This window comes from Alosa alosa, chromosome 3 (genome assembly GCF_017589495.1).
Source record: "Alosa alosa isolate M-15738 ecotype Scorff River chromosome 3, AALO_Geno_1.1, whole genome shotgun sequence".
NCBI lineage: Eukaryota > Metazoa > Chordata > Actinopteri > Clupeiformes > Clupeidae > Alosa > Alosa alosa.
In genome coordinates, this window is record NC_063191.1 from 1,219,849 (window position 1) to 1,231,263 (window position 11,415).

At 39.6% G+C, this 11,415-nt stretch overlaps 1 protein-coding gene and 1 long non-coding RNA gene across 2 annotated transcripts in view; one reads left to right on the forward strand and one right to left on the reverse strand.

Moving 5' to 3' along the window:
* The window catches only part of LOC125292218 (serine/threonine-protein kinase Nek5-like), a gene marked incomplete at its 3' end in the record, with an annotated part of 56,419 nt that overhangs the window by 4,438 nt on the left and 40,566 nt on the right, over nt 1-11,415 (forward strand). The gene's annotated exons all lie outside the window — the stretch shown is intronic.
* Nucleotides 1,621-7,928, reverse strand: LOC125292659. Its single transcript, XR_007193248.1, has 6 exons — nt 7,842-7,928; nt 6,939-7,055; nt 6,709-6,805; nt 6,390-6,465; nt 6,189-6,272; nt 1,621-1,657 (listed from the first exon to the last, which is right to left on the reverse strand). It is a non-coding gene; the product is annotated as an uncharacterized LOC125292659 (long non-coding RNA).

An 11,415-nucleotide genomic window follows, 5' to 3' on the forward strand; every position in this document is an offset into this window, starting at 1 on the left:
TGATATGCTGTGGAAGAAGGGGCTGCTTATCAAGTTAAAACTAATGGGTATAAAAGGAAGAGTTTTTAGCTGGTGTAAGGATTTCTTAACAGGAAGGAAGATAGCAGTTAAAATTAATGAAGTATTAAGTAGTTATTATGAAGTAGAGAATGGCACTCCTCAAGGGAGCATCATTAGTCCTTTGTTTTTTTCAATAATGATTAATGATGTGTTTAAAGATGTTGGAGGCTCAGTCGATGTAGCTCTGTTTGCAGATGATGGTGCAATGTGGAAGAAGAGTAGAAATGTTGAATATGTTGTTAATAAAATGCAACAAGCAATTAGTAATATTGAAAGATGGGCATTTGAATGGGGATTTAGATTCTCAGTGGATAAATCAAAGACCATGTTTTTGACAAGAAAGAAAATAAGTCCAGATTTAAAACTTAGGATATATGGATTAGAGTTAGAAAGAGTAGACTTCTTTAGGTATTTAGGTCTATGGTATGACAAGACGCTTACATGGGCAATTCATGTCCAAAAAGTAGTGGAAAAGTGTAAGAAGGTCTTAAATGTTATGCGTTGTTTGAGGACCAGCTATGAAAACTATTTATATAGGACTAATGAGGTCAGTGTTGGATTATGGATGTTTTATATATGGGTCTGCTTCTGCAACTCAGTTAAGTAAACTGGATGCAATACAATATCAAGCTTTGAGATTATGTAGTGGGGCATATAAAACTACTCCTGTGGCTGCTATCCAGGTAGAGATGGGAGAGATGCCTCTTAAGCTAAGAAGAGAGCACACTGGGTGAAAAGGCTCTGAATCAGGGAATATTCATAGTGATATATTTCCTGATATGTGTAATATCAGGAAATATATTGGTTGATATGCTCCTGATATTCTAGTGCCAATTGCCATATCAGGAGCATATCAAAAGTCCTGAATGGGACTGCGACGACATGCAAGATATCCAGACTTCATATTCTCACCTGATATGATCCATGTTTCAAGTATTAGCCACTTATATGACCCCGGACACCTCTTGTTCTTGTTCCCATATACCCCCTGATATGTCAAACATGGGACTACGCATATACAGCCCATATACTGCCAGACACAGCTAATTTTGCAGGCATTTATGTGTATGCCTTTATTTGCTTTTCGATAGGCTTTATGCCTTTATTTTTAAAATTAATCATGTGATTTATATATGGTGATTTATGTAATGGTTTTAAATGTGAGATAGTACATAACCATCACTGAGCTTATTTTGCATCTTTAACTTAAATAATATTTCACATTAATTTTACATATACTTAATTACATTATTTACTTACACCTGCTAAATCCCAATGACTTATTTTACTTTACCATGAAAATTCATATACTGTACGACAGGCAAAAAATTTGTTACATGGCCTTTATTGTATTTATCAGTCAATATTCAAATCAACATGGCTTTCTCAGCCTGCAGTAGGGGGCTTACGCGGTGACACTCGCCCCTCTCAATGACCTGCCTCGAGTGAGAACAGAGACTTCTGCTTGACCACAGTGATTTAAACAGTCCATGGTCTCAAGGCAACGTCCTTTAAAACATTTTTTGTCCGTTACTCTTCTGGTATAGATGGTAGGAGAGGTGCTCTGATGGTCCCTTTGGCAGTAAAAGTCAGGTGTCTGTAAAAAGAGAAAGAAAGTATATGTTACAATTGACCCTGTCCGTGAATATAATTAACTCAGCTTGTGTGACAAATAAAAGCAAACCCACAATAGCAGCCTAGACGTCAGGTGCAATAGTTAGAAGTAATGGATTACAGTTGTGCTCATAAGTTTACATAACCTTAGCATACACATACATTTTAAAACCATCTGATCTTAATGCCTTAATAAAAAAAAATGAGAAAATCCAACCTTTAAGGAACACTTATTTATTTACAATACATTATTCATTCACAAAGAAAATTGCTGTCCTTAAAGGTTGGATTTTTCCTATTTTTTTTTAATTAAGGCATTAAGATCAATTTCCAAAAGTATCATACCTAATTGCAACACTGTCTGCAGAAGCTCTTTCCTTCTTGCTTAACTCTTTAACTGCCACAGAATTCTAGAATACTGCACCCCCTCACTGCCAGAACAACATTCTAAATCCCCCAAAAATCTGCTGGATATTGTCAAACTGTGTATAAAGTATCTGTTTTCTGGTTTTACACTACTTTTTGATAGCTACAGTCAAATAACAAAGGATGTTACACCACTGCCTCTATTTAGGGCTCCAAAAACATTGTGTATGTCATTGTGGTCATTACAAACAGCAGTTGCACAATACAATTTGTAATATGTACTAATGAATTATCACCTCAAAAACACACACAATAGATACTATTCATAGGAAGATATGTAATTTAATCAATTAATAATATATTATTACATACTCTAAATATTCACACATCTCATTACATCATTACAAAATGATTGAGTAGCAAACTTATAACATACAACGTGACAAACGGTAGGCGGTTTCAATTCAGATAAATCAGGTAGTCTAACAAACAGTGACATGTTAATCATGTAGTACCATGCATGTCATTATTTATGCTGTTCCTTTGCAATTAAATTCAGGTCCAGAAAGGTTTAGAATGACTAAACATAAACACCCCTGTAGTAAAATTGAACAATAAATATAAATAATAAGTTCTTTTTGGTAATTGAGGGGCAGCCGTGGCCTACTGGTTAGCGCTTTGAACTAACCGGAGGGTTGCCCATTCGAATCCCGACCAGTAGGAACGGCTGAAGTGCCCTTGAGCAAGGTATGTGCTTCACCTCACTGTATGTTCACTGTGTGCTGAGTGTGTTTCACTAATTCACGGATTGGGATAAATGCAGAGACCAAATTTCCCTCACGGGATCAAAAGAGTATATATACTATTGTATTGGTGACAAACCAAGATACTTTGCACATGACAATTTGCAGATCATAAAAGAAAAAATGTCCACCTGCTGGGGGTTTTTTAACATCTGCAAACAGTAAAGGACTGACATAGGTTAAGTTCTTGTGAGCACACTAACAGCAGAGACCAGTGTTGTGCCCGGGGAGCAACCTATATGTGGCCACAATACTCATGTTCTCTGTGATTCATTTCCTATTTTGCCTTTGAAAACACATTGGATTAGATCCATGTTTCATTTGAGTATACAGCTACATGTAATAACTGTTGAAGTGAACAAAAAAGAACTCTGAACATCTTTTGGAAACTAGTGTACTACTAGCCAGCTACTTGCTAGCCAGCTACTATAGCCAGTTCAAGTTTTGTATAGATTTCTAAAAATGAACAGTAAAACCTCTACACTGGTAGAGATTTGAACAAACAATAAATATCAGTTCAAGTTTTGTATGAATTTCTGAAAATGAACAGTAAAACCTCTACACTGGTAGAGATTTGAACAAATAAACAATATCAGTTCAAGTTTTGTATAGATTTCTAAAAATGAACAGTAAAACCTCTGCACTGGTAGAGATTTGAACAAACAATATCAGTTCAAGTTTTGTATAGATTTCTAAAAATGAACAGTAAAACCTCCACACTGGTAGAGATTTGAACAAACTAACAGTAAATATCAGTTCAAGTTTTGTATAGATTTCTAAAAATGAACAGTAACTGATTGGAAGAACTAATCATTTGAACTGATTGAAAGAACTGATCATTTGAACTGATTGAAAGAACTGATCATTTGAACTGATTGAAAGAACTGATCCTTTGAACTGATTGAAAGAAGGCTGATTTAACTGATTGAAAGTGCTCCTAGACAACCTAGGCTGGTAGTGGTGGATGCCTGAGATGGAAGATTCTGAAAAAAAAAGGGAAAAAAAACTATATTTAGAGAAGAAAATTCAAACAAAATGGAACATTTTGGCAAATGTCTACATTTATAGTTATTAGCAGTGTAATTTAACGTGCATAAATAACTTTTATATAATCAATAGTAGTAATTATTACATTGTATGAAACAAGGAAAATGCATATCAACATGTGCATTTTAAAATTAATGTAATTTACCAGATACTAGCAGATACGCATACTAGATAGCCTACTATAATAAGCAAACAACATCTCACCAGTGTTTGTACACAAGCTTTGTATGGTACATCTCAAAGCAGTCAGTGGGGCACAGTGCAGGGTGGTCTGGACAGGTCTTGCAGAAGAAAGGTGTCTGCTTCCTCCTCTATGTCGTCATCTGGACTGCGCTTCGATGGAACAGACTTTTGCAGTCGGACGCGATTTTCGTGTTGTCGAGAAAGTGTCGACCAGTGAGACGCACGGGCACTAACGGTGTGCTGATTGGCCTGGGAGGAGGAGTGAGCTCAATTTGCCTCCGTCTCAGTAGCCCCTTCACCACAAGCTCGCGGAATCCAGCCGACTGCATTGTATTGCCACTTTCTTTTGTGCAAGATGTAGGCATTCACAAGTGCGACCTCGGATATGATGGAACAACCGATGGTACCACTTCATTGCACGGTGTTGGTAGCTGTAATAGGAGCATAGCTGGTCTCCAGCGATCTACCCCTCCCATGAAGCGGTTGTAGTCCTCCACGCTCTTTGGCTTTGCGCAAAGTTCTGTAGCCATCAGGCCCCTTTGCTTCACGAGACTCGTTTGGTGATACGCAGATTGTCGCCGTGCACTGTGGAAGGGCGGTGACTGTGCCAGCATCCGAAAAAGACGCCAGTTAAAAGTGGGCGTTTTCAAAAACACAGGGGATCTGAAGGCCGCAGTTTCAGACCATGGAGTTGAGGGGCATGCCTTTCCTGTTCACACGAACAGTTCCACACGCGCCCGGTGTTTTGCGGTGGAGCTCTTGGAAAAGAGCGGGTGAGGTGTAGTAGCTGTCAGTATAGAGACTGTGTCCCTTCCCCAAAAGCTTGGCTTCCCTTAGCAAGCCAACAACTGAACTATGGCCATACCCAGACAGCGATCGTAGTTGAAGGCCCCTCCAGTGTATATCGTGCCACAGGTGCGATGTAATTACTTGTCGGCGTCTGATAGGACAAAATTCTTCAGACCAAACCGGTGTCTTTTATTTGGCACGTACTGACGAAAAAACACCCTTCCACGAAATGAAACCATGGATTCATCAATGGAGAGGTGTTCGTGGGGGTAGTACTCGCTCTGAAAACTCTTCAGGACTAGATCCATAAGTGGGCGGATTTTAAAAAGTGGATCATAACCCGGCTGACCTCTCTCCAACCTCAGAGAGTTGTCATTGAAGTGGATGCAGGAGGACAAGAGCTGGCGGTTGCGTGTCATTACACCGGCTTAAATTTGGTGTCAAGCCCAGTGAACTTTGGGTGCTCCAGTAATCAGCGATTTGAGGCTTTTCTAGTCAGACCCATGCTGATCTGAATGGCCAAAAAAAACGCCTCCATCTCAGAGCGATCAGTGGGTTTATAGTCACGTAAGCGAGAGACTTCGCTTCTTTCGGTGGAAGCTAACGCCTCAGCATAGCGGTTTGTCTCAGCCACCATGAGATCAATGACACAATCGCTAAAAAGGCTTTAAAAAAAGGTATGGATCACTACAATCCCAAACTCTCTGCGGACCAGGATTAGGTGGGTTGGTGTGTACAAAGGGATCCTCCCATTAGATCGCTTCCTCTCCCCTCAGTGGCCACCGTCTTGCCTGTCACATCTAGCCACTCCTTGCAGGCGTCTCCCTCACCACAGCCAGTGAAGTCGCCGGCCTCGGGTGAAGTTGCCGGCCGCTCCTCCTTCTTGACTCCCTCCTCCTCGTCCTCCCCTGGACCACACAGGACCCCCTCCAAGTCCTCCTCTCCAAATCCGAAAAACTCCTCATCGGCTGTCACTGTCCCAGTTGAAATTAAAACTCTCCTCCATGGTCGTAAATTCACGGTACCGCAATCGCAAACTCTCTGTGTGCTAGCTAGATAGCTTGATATTTAGCTGATGCTAATTTGTTTTTGAAGTTTGTGAATGGCGTAATTAGCATATTTGTGAAATATTAACCAATCATTGATCTGTCTAGAACATGTTTACTATCATATCAACATAGCAACCGCACAGTGCGATGTTTTAATTGGCTACATGTTAGCGGCAATGATGATGCTCCTTGGGCGCACATATGCACCCTTGGCATTCTAGAACACACTCATTGTGGGCGCATATATGCACCGTTGGCAGTAAACGGGTTAAACCACCTTTCTGATGCCTAACATAGATCCTCCCCCATCCGACGTGCAGTGCCAGCCTCTGGCTCCGGGCTGGGACTTGCTGGATGGCACCTAAAAAAATAAAACAGCAATTGCTATACATTATGTTATTGTTGATTAAGATAAAAATCAAACATTAAAAAATAAGTTGGTAAGTCAATCAGGTGTTCAAACAAAAATGATAATTACCTTATGAAGGCACCCTTGCCACCATCACCATCAATGTTAATTATTGATATCAGTTTATTTGTGAGGGTTTCAGTTTCTGTAAATAGAAAATAAGATTTAACTAAATTATGATTATGCTCAGTTTGGCATATTCAACACATTATTTACATTACCACCAACATAATGGTAAACATGGCTAAACTTCAAAATTCAAGACTATTATTAAAAACGACAATAATGATGATTAGTTCCTGTATTAATGCATTACATTGCACATTTGTCAAACAAATTAGAGTGTGCACAGTGACATAGCCCTCATTCAAAACACACAACCACTTACAGCATGTTGAGGGCAGCAGCCATGGCTTCCAGACATAGTCAAGTAGCATGTAGTAGCAGGACAGACCGACTTTGCCCTGGTCTGTTGATGGAGCCCACTACAGTCATAACAACAAACAGACACATGAAAAAAGGGGATAAACTAAACACAGCAACAGACACAAATACATGCACACAAATTATAATGTTATTTGCTATTCTACGTGTGTGTGTCTGTCTGTCTGTCTCTACCTGGTGAGTGAACTCTCTTGCGGGATTGAAACTTCTTTTGTATGGAAGTGGCACACATTTGGAATATTTCAGAATGCACTCAGTGTTCTCAGGGAAGCAGTCCTCACAACTCACTGCCTGCAAACAGAGAACAGAGGGAAATTAAGATTAATAATTTGCAAAATAAGCTTACACATAGCATTGAAAAGACTATCACTGAAGCACTAATGCCCTCACATGCATCTTAAATAAACACATGCCTTGGCACAAGTCAGGTACAACCAAATAAGGGCTATGAAATGAAGAACATTTTGCCTAATGCTACCCATACATCAGAAACCTTTGACAAGATTTGGCTTTCAAGCTTTACTCAAAAGACTACAATCTTTCAATAATCTTACCCAAACCTGGTCAAGTCTTCTGGTGTAAGGATGACTTAATATAACACTATACGTTACCCTTCACAAACTAAAGATCCCTTCACTTGTCGGCATCATATTGAGGTACGTCAACCCCCTGTTCACGTTAGCCTGCATAGTCATTAGCAGCCACTATAAATGTATCTTCTAGAAGTTATAGCTAGCACTAGGTTAGCTAACCTACTCGTGCCTGATAGCCTTGGCCATTTCATTCAAACTAAAACTTTACATCCATAACGAAATCTCAGACAGACTTATTGTTGAATATGATATTACTACCATTCCAGATATTCCACACAATGGTAAAGTTAGTTATTGGAAAAGTTGACATTAACAGCTAGCAGCTAACGTTAGCGATGTTAGCTCGCAAGCTAGCAAACGTTAACGTTAGCTGATTCTAACATGACGGTTAACAAACGGTTTTGGTTAACATTAATGCTAAAAACAGTATTTTCCTAATTAATTCCAGTTTTCAATTGGCATACAAAAGTACTGTAGTTCTTACCTTGGATATGATGACGGCAGAGTTTGTACAGCTTGCAGTCAGATGCATGACAGAAAAGTGACGGTTGAAGTCACCACCAGTGTCAAGAAGGAGTTCATTGAAAAGTCAGTCAGGGGTGGGGGATGGGTATGCTGTCTGTGCGCATGTGCTTATCGAGAGGCAAAGCATAAGAAATCGTGGAAATTATTAGGCCTGTATAGTTACATTAAAATGACTACCAAACTGATTTTGTAGAAGTGTCAAAACATAGTAGCCAAGTGGGCTATTACTACTATTCTGATTATTAACATTATTGGTTCTCATATAGTTTGACGTCAATTTCATTTGAAGCCTTGTTCCTTAATTAAATCAACATTGGTTTATCAGTCACCCACGTTTTATAGACAAGTTACAACATGATTGATCCATTGTTACGTTGGCCCACAAGGAAGCTTGTAATGTTAAAATAGTATGAAATTATAGATGCTCAACTTTAACAAGTTTAATAAGCCTTTCTTATGTGTTATGGTTTGTAGCATATAGTATGTATTTATTTTAATTATAGGCTATTGATTGAATTGTTGTTTATTATTGCTATTCTTCTTAATGTAGGCCTACTTCAAATTGTTTAGGCTACTGTTAAATTTAACTTTGTATTGTTGTTATGTGGCAACTCCAGCTGAACCGAATTCGTTTTGGCACACAGCATTGGGGACAAGGGGAAAGCAGATAATTTAAAATGTGGACTTTATTCCTCCAACAGATCTCATGCATATTATACATAAAAGTAGGCAAGACCTACAGACTATAGCAACTATAAAATCGCAAAGATATCATTGAAATTGAACCATAACCAAAATAATAAGGTAAGTAGGCTAGCCTTGACCTGAAAAAGGTAGTCTTTACACTGTAAATAGTCTATTTTTGAATGTCCCGAAATTAGATAGAAATCAAACGGCAAATAGCTTATCAGTGATGTTTTATGGTGTTTTTATGATGTTTTATGGTTTGAAGTAGGGCATCGTGACTTAATTAGGCAGATCTTGGGCCTAGGCTATCTAATATGATAGCCTAAGCCTATCCAAGGATGGAGACCTACCCAAAGATATACAGAAATGGTGTGTGTGACTTGTGATTTTGGTATGCATACCCCTGATATCTCATTGGCATATCAGGAGTCAAAATAAATCAATATTTTCACTGATTCTTAAAAACTCAGGATATGATCAAAGATGCTCCTGATATGCTGCATGTCATAAAAAATATCCGGTCAGTATATCCCCTGATTCAGAGCCTTTTCACCCAGTGGCAGTTGGCCCTTGTTTACTGGGCAAACCTGAAGGGCCACAAAGATGACCATCCTTGTCAGAGGGTTCTAATGCCCTGCCAAGAGAAGGAAGGAAAACAAAGCTCGTGTTTTGGGTGGACAATAGGAAATGTTGCAAGAGAAATGGAAATTACTGCACTAAGTGTAAGTCCAGCAGCAGCAAACTCAAGTGCTCCTCCATGGATGTTAAAGAAGTAGCAGTAGATTAGCATTACTGGAAGGAAGGGGGAGGGGAGTTGCTATTGATAATTGTGCATTTGAAATGTATGTCAGAGAAAAGTATGGAAATAATATCCATGTGTACACAGATGCATCAAAAATAAACAAGAGAGTAGGAGTTGCATATGCAATTCCTGAATTACAGTTGGTAAAGGCTAAGAGAATTAGTGATGATCTTGCTGTATATACAGCTGAATTAATTGCAATATGGTTGGCGTTATTATGGGTGGAGGAGTATAGATCTAAAAGTGTAGCAATATGGTCTGACTCAAGTTCAGCTTTATTAAGTATAAGGAATGTACATTCTGAATCCAGGCAGGATATTATATATGAGATAGTGCATTTGGTAAATAGGTTAACTAATTCAGGAGTCAGCATCCTTCTGGGGTGGGTTCCAGCCCATGTAGGAGTAGTGGGGAATGAAGTGGCAGACAAGTATGCTAAACAGGCAACAAAACAAGACAGTATAGGTATTCAGGTACAATATAGCAAAGCTGAAATTAAAAACATGATTAAAGCTAAGAATAAGGAAATATGGCAATATTTATGGGATAATGAAGTTACAGGCAGGCATTTGTATTCAATTCAAAAGAATGTAGGATGGAGTAGGAGTACCAGCAGAAACAAACAGGAGGAGGATATTGTGTCAAGAATGAGGTATGGGCATACAGGGTTGAACAGCACTCTAGTTCTAATGAGAAAGCATGCTGATGGTTACTGTGAGTGTGGCATTCAAGAAACCGTAGAACATGTAATAGTACAGTGTCCTAAATTCCAACAGGAATGACAGACACTTATAGAGCAGCTAGCACAAGAAAAAATAAGTCTGGACATAACAGATATACTGCAAAGAAATTCTAGGGAACAATGTTTTAGATGTGTTTTTCAATATTTGAAAACAACAGGTTTATTCCATAGAATTTAGAGGGATGTAGTATTCAGACCCACACTCAGAAGGTTATTCAGAAGGTGGCGGTAATGCACCTAAAAGCTGTTTGCCAACCGCCAAAGAAAAAAAGAAGAAGAAGAAGAAGCTGCTTGGCCAAAATGGACAATGTTAGTATGTTTTTAGGGGTTACTGGAGATGCTGAGTCCATTTCTGACATTTTCAAGATTCAAAATCACTATTTAAACTTGGTTTGGTCACATTTTACTCTCATTAAGCTGATTTTGCTGAGTTTTTTGGTACAATTTATTGGACAGATTTTTGGAGGATAGGGCTGTAGCGATATACAGTAGGGCTGTAACGATACACCAACCAAACAATTCGATTCGTATGACGATTTTTGACCCACAGTTTGATACGAACCTCAATTTTTCTTTTTTTGGATGGGGGGGGGGGCTAGACATTTCAATAGCCTACCTTAGAAGACCAGAGGATTACAATGTAATGTATCTGTATTATTTTATATCTTGATATAAAAAGAGAGAATACTGAATGTCTGATATTTACGACAGCACACTTTATGCAGATTAGCCTATAGGCTAGGCCTACTATTTCTATTACAACTCTACCACATTCAGCTGTCTGGTTGAAGCCTGGAAATATTGTAAACAAAGTAGCATAGTTGGCTATCTTATCCTAGTCTACTGATTGGACTGTTCAGTTTCCTCATGTGTGTTTAAGGTAATACTGTTCTCCTTGGGACAAGCCTTTTGGGAAACATTGGTTTTGAGATGATCATTCAGTTCTCCCAGAATCCCCAGCGCAAAACATCGTGGTAATCTCAAGCACAGTCCAGCACGCTGGCGTTGCACAGCTCCCCCAACAAGCCATTGCCATCCTCGGCGCGGGCGTTCCCACATTCAGTCCAGCAATTAGTCTCTGGCACTGCCACACAGCAGGTGGGGTGCACACACCGCAGGAGCCCTACTCACCCTGGGGAACCACAACCACCACCAGCCCAATGCGGGTAGTGCTGGCAGTCACCTGGTCTGTCACCTCTCGTCCCCAGCTCCCTTCAGAGAACGCCCTCAGGTCGCACTTTCGCAGTGTGCACCACCGCAACGTTCCTCCAACACCTGGCGGGGCCTCCACTGCCACAGACT